We start from the raw sequence: 10,762 nt of genomic DNA on the forward strand, positions 1-10,762 counted from the left end.
TAAGCAAAAAAAGAAAGAAGAAATACAGGGGGAAAAATAAAAAATGAAAATACAAGATAAAAACAATTAAAAAACAGATTAGTCTTTCCATGTCTTATCTTTCATTTGCTTGTTTCCCCGATCTCCTCACACCTCCCTTTTTGTATTCCAGTTCAAATTAGTTAGTTCAGCAAATCCTTTCCCTCTTTGATTTTATCTTAATCTCTTATCTTAAAATATAATAACTTTAAATTATCACCTGTTAACAATCCATTTTTACATATTCCTTTTAACATTGCTGCTAAAAACCACTTAACTTCAATCCAACATCATTCTAACATTCATTAATTTTGCAGTATTTCTGTAAATAGTCTTTAAATTTCTTCCAATCTTCTTCCACCGACTCTTCTCCCTGGTCTCGGATTTTGCCAGTCATTTCTGCCAGTTTCATATAGTCCATCACCTTCATCTGCCATTCTTCCAGAGTGGGTAAATCTTGTGTCTTCCAATACTTTGCAATAAGTATTCTTGCTGCTGTTGTAGCATACATAAAAAAAGTTCTATCCTTCTTTAACACCAATTGGCCAACCATGCCCAGGAGAAAGGCCTCTGGTTTCTTCAGAAAGGTATATTTAAATACCCTTTTCATTTCATTATAAATCATCTCCCAGAAAGCCTTAATCCTTGGGCACGTCCACCAAAGGTGAAAGAATGTACCTTCAGTTTCTTTACATTTCCAACATTTATTATCGGGCAAATGATAGATTTTTGCAAGCTTGACTGGTGTCATGTACCACCTGTAAATCATTTTCATAATATTCTCTCTTAAGGCATTACATGCTATAAACTTCATACCTGTGGTCCATAACTGTTCCTAGTCAGCCATCATTATGTTATGCCCAACATCTTGTGCCCATTTAATCATAGCAGATTTCACTGTTTCATCCTGAGTATTCCATTTCAACAGCAAGTTATACATCTTTGACAAAATCTTGGTTTTGGGTTCTAACAGTTCTGTTTCCAATTTTGATTTTTCCACCTGGAAGCCAATTTTCTTGTCCAAATTATATGCCTCCATTATCTGATAATAATGAAGCCAATCTCGCACTTTATTTTTTAGTTTTTCAAAACTCTGCAATTTCAATCTGTCTCCCTCTTGTTCCAAAATTTCCCAATATTTCGGCCATTTGGCCTCCATATTGAGCTTTTTCTGAGCCTTCGCTTCCATCGGTGACAACCACCTTGGGGTTTTATTTTCAAGTAGGTCCTTATATCTTATCCAGACATTAAACAATGCTTTCCTGACAATATGATTTTTAAATGCTTTATGTGCTTTGACCTTATCATACCACAAATATGCATGCCATCCAAATACATTATTAAAACCTTCTAAATCCAAAATGTCTGTGTTTTCAAGAAGCAGCCAATCTTTCAGCCAGCAAAAAGCTGCTGATTCATAATAGAGTTTAAAGTCTGGCAGGACAAATCCACCTCTTTCCTTTGCATCCGTTAGTATTTTAAATTTTATTCTAGGCTTCTTGCCCTGCCAGACAAATCTAGAAATATCTCTCTGCCACTTCTTGAAACAGTCCATTTTGTCCAAAATTTGCAATGTTTGAAACAGAAACAACATTCTAGGCAATACATTCATTTTTATCGCAGCAATACGGCCTAGCAGTGAAAGCTTCAAATTTGACCAGATTTCTAAATCTTTTTTCACTTCAGTCCAGCATTTTTCATAATTGTCTTTAAATAGATTCCCTAGAGTATGGTGCAAATAACACCAAGGTTGCAGTTTCAATCCCTGGATGGGATGGCTGCATATTCCTGCATTGCAGGGGGTTGGACTAGAAGATCCTCAGGGTCCCAATTCTACAATTCTATGATTCTGTGATTCATGTTATATTACTGTATGTCTTTCATCTGCTAGTCTAAGGCTAGCAGTACTACATTTGGTGCAAGATAAGGCATGGTATTTAAGATGGAGGGGGTCAAAAGTGATTCAAAATTTACAGAAATTCTATTTAGAAATTCATGCTTGGATAAATTCAAGATTTAAATAGTTACAAAGCAAGCACTGTATTCATTTGTTGTGGCTGTTTATTAATAACTCATAATAACTGCTGCAATTCTTTTGAACAAAAAGGATTTGAAACCCCCACTCAGGCACGAAGCCTACTTGGTGCCCTTGGGCCAGTCACTATCTTAGGCTAACTTACTTCAAAAGGTTGTTGTGAGGATAGAATAGTAAGGGGAAGAACGATGAACCCCACCTTGAGCTCTCTAAATAACACCCCCCCCATCTAAGTGTTGAGTTGCACCAGCCCACACCAATATGCTCCCCACCCCAAGCATCCCTGAGTTGGACAGGCCTTTGTTTTATTCTAATTTTACTTTTCTGTAAGTTACTCATCCCTTGGGAAGCTTATGAAGGGTGGAGTATATATAAATGTCCAAGCTATTTTATTTATGTGAACAACTCTGCTAGGATATGTGCATTTTAAAATCTAAATTAGTATTTTTAAAGGAAGGCAGGAGTTTGACAATAAATAATAATACAGCAAAGTGCTCAAAAAGCCTCATTTCAGAGATCCTGTTAATGTATTTTGGTTTGAGAAAGTTGACCTGAGGCTTTTATTTGAAACACAAACTGTTACGTTGAATACACACACTAGGATGCCAAGGGGAATACTGGGTTGTATTGAATTAACTCACTCACAGTAGGCCCATTGAAATTGATGGCCATGACTCATGTAGGCCCAGTAATTTCAATGGGTCTGTTACTCAACTTATGTTTGCTTACGTTTTACAGCTTTTGTGACCCATTGAAAATGGGTCAAGTTAGTATTCACACTTGAAATGTAGAAGTTTTCAACCTGACTGTGTGTACCAAGTTCTTTTTTCTGATATCTTGAAGTTCAATAAAGTTCTCACATGACAGACAGTCTTACAAATGGAATGATGAATGGACTTGTAAAACACAAGACCTCATTTAATCAGCTGATTTAATGCATCTAAGAACACAGCCAACTGTGCTCTCTGGACTGTAAGAAACTCAATTTGGAAGCTACTATTTCAAAACTTCTTTGGTAGATGATCCAGCTAGTGTCTTAGACATTTGGCAAGCTCAGCTACCATCATAAACTCATCACTAGGAAGTAAGTACACTTCATTTTTCTCTGTCAAATGTTGGACGTATGTAATTAGCTCAAACATTCACATTTCTGTACTTTGATCCAAAGAACTTCTTTAACCGAGTCCAACAAGAGTGGCTTGTTATAAACCATTTTTCAAACTTCCCTAAAATAATGGCTTCCTACGTAGCATGGGGAACTGTTGTTTTAAGGAATACAAGTTCAAAAATCCTTTGACCGTGTGAAACTGTGCAGCTGTCTGATTTCAGCCCTAGAGTTAGTGTGCAATGAATCATTATTAATGTATAAAGAGTGCATGATGCAATTCAATAAAATTAGCTTTTTCTGCATCTTCAGAAACAAACCAGAAGGAGTAATTGCCTCTTGTGTTGTTGGGTCCAGCAATAGGTCTTTGAAATGTGCCTGTCCTTGCAGGCTTGTACTTGCTTTCTGTACATACGAAGTGTCCTGCTGATCACATATAATCCACACCAGGGTCTGTACTGCAGATGGAGTTGGTGAGTTTTATTCTGTACTCTTTTTGACCACAATAAATACAGTGGCCTGATTCCCACAACCTGGTAAGCCAAACTATGGCTTAATGGAACCATACAGACTCCTGAATCAACACAGCCCCTTTGCTCCTTCCTAGGCTTTTTGATTCCCACATCTCATGTCATGGGAACCTGGGTTCTCTCCTCATTAACCAAGTTTTATTAAGCTTGGCTTACTGTGTTGTGTGAACCAGGCCATTCTGTCCTGATTTGAATACTATTGAATCCAATCTTGAAGAAACAACAGCCTCGGTTACTGTTCGCTTACATCAGAGAATCACAACAAAACTGTTGAAAACTTGTACATAACAATTATCTATGTAGGAGCAAGTCTTGTGGCAGAGTGTCATTACCATCTATAGCAAGTAGTTCCACTAAAGGATACATTAACCACTGTGATAAGTAAGCTATAGAGTAATGCAGAGCAGTGGATTTCATTTCAAACGGACACTCTCATTCATTTGCACAAATAGCCTCTTCTTTGCAGTCATTGTAACAGAGGAAGAATATCTGCAGTTTGCCAGATATTATTGCTGCATCACAATCTTTAGCTACTTGCTGGGTTGCATTTTTAAAAAACAAATCTAAACAGAAGAGTTAAATCTATTTTTTTTAAAAAAATGATATTTATTACTTTTTCAACATTTTCAACACAACACTACAAACAAACAATACAAATACAATACAAAAACGCTACATGGACTAACAAAACAAAGCAAAAACCAACAAAAACAATTTAAAAACACCTCAAACATTTTCAATATCTTATATTTCATTCACTTATTTCCAGCGACCTCCTTACACTTCCCTTTTTGTATTCCACTTCTATTAATTGTTTCAGCAATTCCTTTCCATCTTATTCTGTTTTCTATCCTATAATTATCTTAACACATTCTTGCCTTATTTTTCCTTTAATTTTCTATTAATCTATTTACAGTGGTGCCCCGCAAGACGAAATTAATTCGTTCCGCAAGTTTTGTCGTCTAGCGAATTTTTCGTCTTGCGAATCACGAAATCCCATAGGAATGCATTGAAAATCAATTAATGCGTTCCTATGGTCAAAAAAAGTCGAAACAAAGCCAAATTTGGTACAACAACAGTTTATTAACTGCTCTTTAAAGTCACACATACTGTAAAGAGCAGTTCAAAAATTGAAGGGAAAATAAATTAACTTTATAAACAAAACATGTCTTTGTTTTTAGACAAAGGAAACAAAGTCGCGAGACGTTTTCGTCTTGCGAAACAAGCCCATAGGGAAATTCGTCTTGCGAGGCAAATCGAAAACGGAAAAACCTTTCGTCTAGCGAGTTTTTTTTGTCTTGCGAGGCATTCGTCTTGCGAGGTACCACTGTATACTTAATTCCTTTTTTTATAATATTTTTTTTATTGCATTTTTCCAGATACAACTAGATCAGATATACAAAGAAATAACAGAAAAGAAGAAAGAAAAAGAAAAAGAAAATCATCTTTCCAAAAACATTTTTCCATAACCAACCGGACTTCCCCACGTCTCCCTCACCATGCATTCTTTACAATAAAGATATCAGCAAATTATAACCTTGTTTCATGTATTCTTTTGTTCTTTCAAGTAATTATGTTTTGGGTTTAAAATACTTATTTTCAATTTATTTTAAGAACAAATATAATAATATTTTAAACTTTAGTCCTTTCATTAATATAACTTAAATTCCCATAACATCATATCTTATTGCAGAAGCTAGATTTTCCAAATCATGCAAATTCTTAACATTCATATAACTTGTAAAATTTTTGTAGATAGTCCTTAATTTTTTTCCAATCCTCCTCCATTGTTTCTTCTCCCAAATCTCGGATTCTGCCAGTCATTTCAGCCAGTTCCATATAGTCCATCAATTGCGTCTGCCATTCTTTCAGTGTGGGTAGATCTTGTGTCTTCCAATATTTTGTGATGAGAATCCTTGCTGCTGTAGTTGCATACATGAAAAAAGTTCTGTCCTTCTTTAACACCTTCTGGCCGACGATGCCCAGGAGAAAGGCCTCTGGTTTCTTAGGAAAGGTGTACTTAAACACCTTTTTTAGCTCATTGTAAATCATTTCCCAGAAGGCCTTCACTTTTGGACAGGTCCACCAGAGGTGAAAGAATGTATACTTAATTCCTATGACATTTCTACTAATGCCATATAACTTCATTCCAACATTTTTCTAACATTCCTTAATTTTACAATATTTCTATAAATAGTCTTTAAACTTTTTCCAATCTTCTTCCACCGACTCTTCTCCCTGGTCTCGGATCTTGCCAGTCATTTCCGCCAATTCCATATAGTCCATCAACTTCGTCTGCCATTGTCCAACACTTCAGTGTTTTCAAGAAGCAGCCATTCTCTCAACCAACAAAAAGCAGATGGTTCACAACAAAATTTAAAGGTCTGGCAGGGCAGGTCCACCTCCTTCTTTGGCATCCATCAATATCTTAAGTTTTACTCGAGGCTTCCTGCCCTGCCAAACAACTCCAAAAACATCCCTCTGCCACCTCCTGAAACAATCCATCCCATCCAAAGCTTGCAATGTTTGAAACAAAGGCAAAATCCCCAGCAACACAGCAGCCCTTATCCCCACCACAGTAACTCGGCCCAACAGTAACGACTTCTGATTTGTCCATATTTCCAAATCCCCTTTCTCTTCAATCCAACATCCTTCACAGTTACCCTTAAACAGATTCACATTTTTGGCGGTCATACTAACCCCCAAATACCTCTCTTTCTCAACCGATGTTAGTCCTGTTGCCTCCTGAAACTCTGTCAAGCTTTCCTTTTCCAGTTCAGATAGGGCTCTGGTCCTCAAATTCATCTGTTCTTCTTTAAGTTCAATCATAACGAATGTCAGCTTATGTTCATCAGGTTGTCTTTGTATGGATGGGACTCTCCTCTCCAGTTGTATTGCTTTAGATTCAGCAGCAAGGGTTTTTTCCCTGACTTCATCTGCAGTTTGCCGTATCAGAGTAGATTCCTGTGTCAGTTTCTGGGTGGTTTCTGAATTGGTATTCACCTTTTGTCCCAAGTTATTTAAATTTTCTACGATTAAGTCAATTTCAATATTTGCAGCATCCATTTTCACATTTATCACGTCTGTTTTCTTGTGAAGTTGTTCCAGCGAATCGTTTATTTTCAATAATGCAGCCACTAAGGCCTTTTCTGTCGACATCCCGTCTGTTTTTTTCCTTTCCGTTTGCCATAACACTTAAGAGATTCAAGATCAATTCCAAAGTCTCACACTTTTTTATCTTGCAGCTGGAAATTCCCCTAGCCCAGCTCCTGTAAAGTAACCAATTTCAAAAGCTTCCACTAGGGGAAAACAGTTTCTATTTGTATCGGTCAGTATGTCCTCTTTTAAACACAGTTTCAATAATCCAAAGTTAGTTTCAATTTTCAGTTACTTTCCTCCTTTTTTTGAAAACAACCGGAGACAGTAGAAACAATGTATTCTCTTGTTTAGCTACCTGTCAATGAACGTTCTAAACGCTGTCAATGGACGTTCCAAAAAACATCAATCCTGCTAGCAGCCTGTTTCCAGGGTCAGAGCGGCGGTATTTTAACTCTCTTAACTCTCTCCTACAGGCCTCTCTCCACCATTCCCCCCCCCCTTCTCCTGTCTCCAAAAGGGGGGGGGGTTAGTTCTTTACCAATGGAAATTTAGTCTTTTACAAAAGGCTTTCCATGACTTTAGCTTGCAGCCTCCTTGCTTCAGTTTATCTACAAAAGAGGGAGGTGGACTTCCTGTATTGAACCTCCCCGTTTTGATGCCAGATTAAACGTTTAAAAATCCAATTCTTCCCAATTCAGCTCTACTCACGGGTAATTACTTTAGAGTCAAATTGTCCACAGGAAAAAGTCAGTGCTCTCCGACAACAGCTATGCGGCTTCGCTCTGTGGAAGAAGCAGACGATTCGAAGCACCGTGCCACTCACCCCACATCGCTCCGGATCCCCAAAACTGGGTTTTCCCGCAAGTAGGGGAGGCGCAAAAGGTGCCCGCCAAATCTCACGTTCACAGGCTTCTCCCGCCTGTGATTTTTATGGGTCTCCGCCTTCACCGTGGCGGTACGGATCCAAATTCCCACGGGGCAAATTCCTCCCGATCAGAGGAATTCCGCCATTGCCGGAGGCACCAACCCGGAAGCCCAGAAGAGTTAAATCTCACACTTTCCTGCTGCACTTTGCCTTTTTCATACCTGGTGCTAAATTTATATAACAGGAAGTACGCAGATGATCTAAAAACGAACACGTATTCTACAATGCATATTCCGGAGGAAAATTCAAGCCAGGCTTTTTTAAATTATGAAAACTCCTTAAATGCAAATGCTGCCAAAACTGCCTTGAAGGAGCTGGCTTAGTTTGCTCTCTCACTTGCTCATTCAATTATCTTTGAATGATGAGCTGCTCACATTTAATGCAGCAGAAATGTACCCATTGTCTTCTATCAAAAGTTGAAGTGCCCATGCCTTTACTGGTCCAACTATGTTTTCCTTGTACTGTACTGTAGGCATATTTGGCAGGCTCCCACACGTTGAGAGGAAAAGTGCTCCTTAATGGACTGCATTACCATCTTAACCTTATTTGGCATTGACTCCTATTTGATTATTTAGTATCAAGAGGGCAACCTGACCCAGGGAGTAATGCATCATAATCCCAATGGCAATTGCTCAGATAATGATAGAATGACCTACAGAAACTTTTATGAGCGGCAGCAGGCATTTACTAAGGCAGACTGGGCAACCAATGAATCAATTAATTTGCCCCTTCCCATGCTGTGGTGTCTGGAAGATATTTTATTTGCTTATTTGGAAATGTACAAGCAACTGATCAGCTCAACTGAATTCCCAAAGCTGAGAACACCAATAAAAACTAACACAATGTGATAACCATTGGCTCCTATAGCACATGGACTACAAGTATAGCACTCATGGGCATCCATGGGCCTCTAAAGGCCTTCCCTGGTGCTATAAGGTTCCATCCTGTTCAAAAGGAGACTTTTTTCTAGCCTAATTGATCTGCCTGGGGATTTCAGCTGGGGAGGGAAGTTTAAGTCTTCCCCCACAAATGGCATTCTCCAGCAAGATCACACACAAACAAACATACCCCAAATTAGACTTGATAAAAAGTCAATACTTTTTTTCATTCCTAAGTGCTGTGTGTGCTTGGTGCCCAAGACTGTTTTTCTGGTTTGCAGATGTGCCTGTGGACTCAAAAGGGTTGCTGACCCCTGTTATAGCAAAAAGGACCATGCATACTTTCTCTGGAAACCCACACCATCAATGTTAGACTTACAGTCATTGTGCTTTCTTGTTTTAATTTATCAGTGCCAAATTGCTGGTGCAAGGTTGGGTATGGAAGAGCCTCAGAGAGGACAGCTGCAGGGCAAAGGTGAAAAAGGATTTCAACTGTGTTTGGGCATTTTTACCCTTACGCTATGCCCTTATAAGCACTCAGTTTTCACAAAACAAATCCAAGTATTTATTCAGTTGCCCTATTCATCATAATATGGTGATGTGCCTCATTGATCATTCTTTCAACTCCAACAGCCAGCAATCCTACAAGTAGGCGATCTATGCTTTTTCAAAGTTGGCAGCTGACACTTAAGCTGAAGATGCATCTACACCTTCCTTTTGAAAGGTTTGTAACTCACTGCCTCTAACAGCTCACATGATATAAAAAAGGATCAATCCTTTATCAGCACCATCTGCACAGTGCATATGTGTAATTTATTTATTTTTGCTGCCACTGAGAGATGTTCCTCAGTGGAGGCAAGTATGAAATGCAAGGTTGGCTCCAGGTTTGAGGAGGCAAAGTGGGTACCCCCATCATCCATAAGCCATGGTAGACTACCTGGGCAGTCAGGGGAATGGGCAGTAATGTTGGCAGCAGGGCTCTGAGGAGCACTCCAAGCAGCACCGGATGTCTGAATCTAGCCACCATTTCATTCCTCACAATGCCCCTGGCATCGCATCAGTCTGCAGCATTGTGGAAAATTAAAAGAGTACTGCTCAGAGCACTGGAATTGGGTTTCCCCATAATAATGTGTCAGCCAAAGAATAGTCTTCCCAAGCTAAAATTGAATGGCTTTTTAAAATTAAATTAAAAAATTACAGGGTATTATTTAAATTTCTACAGGCATCATGAATTCTGACAGTTTCTTTTAACATTTATTGTCTTCTTAATGCCTTATATGATTAATTCACTTTACATCCTTTAACCTGCCATCACCCTCCTTGCCTTTTTCTGAATATTCTATCTCAGTTCTGACCTCTTTTCAGTTAAACATTTCCCACCTTCTTTTTTTATAAAGGCTGCTAAGTTCTTCTTTCCATGTATTATCAAGTGTCACCTGCTGTTACTTTTAATATAACTGTTAATCTTTAGCTTTTGTATATATTTGAGGCTCTCTCTTTGACATTCAGATATCGTAACTCAAGATTTCACATGCCTGGAGTCCTCATTTGTTGCAAATCTTTCATATAAAGGCAGCATGCTCCTAAAAATATTACATCCCTTTTACAAATGCTATGTAGCCTAAATGTTTTATCTCCCAAGTGTAGAAACAGGAGCATTGCTCACTACCGGGTGTTCCACTGACACAAATGTTTTGAGTTTGTTCAAATGGAATATGTTCTACTAAAATAATTAGACTCCCATATTCTGCACTGGGATTTAAATAAAGTTCTGCGCAATCACTAGAGGTGACAAGCTGTGGTTCAGTCTCAGGACCCTGAGTACATGATAGATAATATTTATTGCGGCCATAGGCCCATACATGAGTACATGAGAATGGAGATTAGATTGTTAGCTTCCGTATAATGTTATAACATAACCTGATATCTAGCAGTACAAGGAGGAGGAGCTGGTGGAGAGGGGCAGCAGCAGTCACCTGACCTCCTGGCAACAAAATCAATGCTGCTTACTAGGAGAAAGCATGGGAAGGGCAAGGAAGCAGGGAGCTCAGTGCTGCTCAGGCAAATTGCTGTAAGCACCTGGACAACACCTGCCTCCCCACCTCGTTGCCCCTCCCAGTAAGTGGCAGTGACTGTGCTGCCTGCTGGGAGGCCAAGTGTGTTGTGGTCTTC

Source organism: Podarcis bocagei (assembly GCF_964188305.1).
Source record: "Podarcis bocagei genome assembly, chromosome: 3".
Classification (NCBI taxonomy): Eukaryota; Metazoa; Chordata; class Lepidosauria; order Squamata; family Lacertidae; genus Podarcis; species Podarcis bocagei.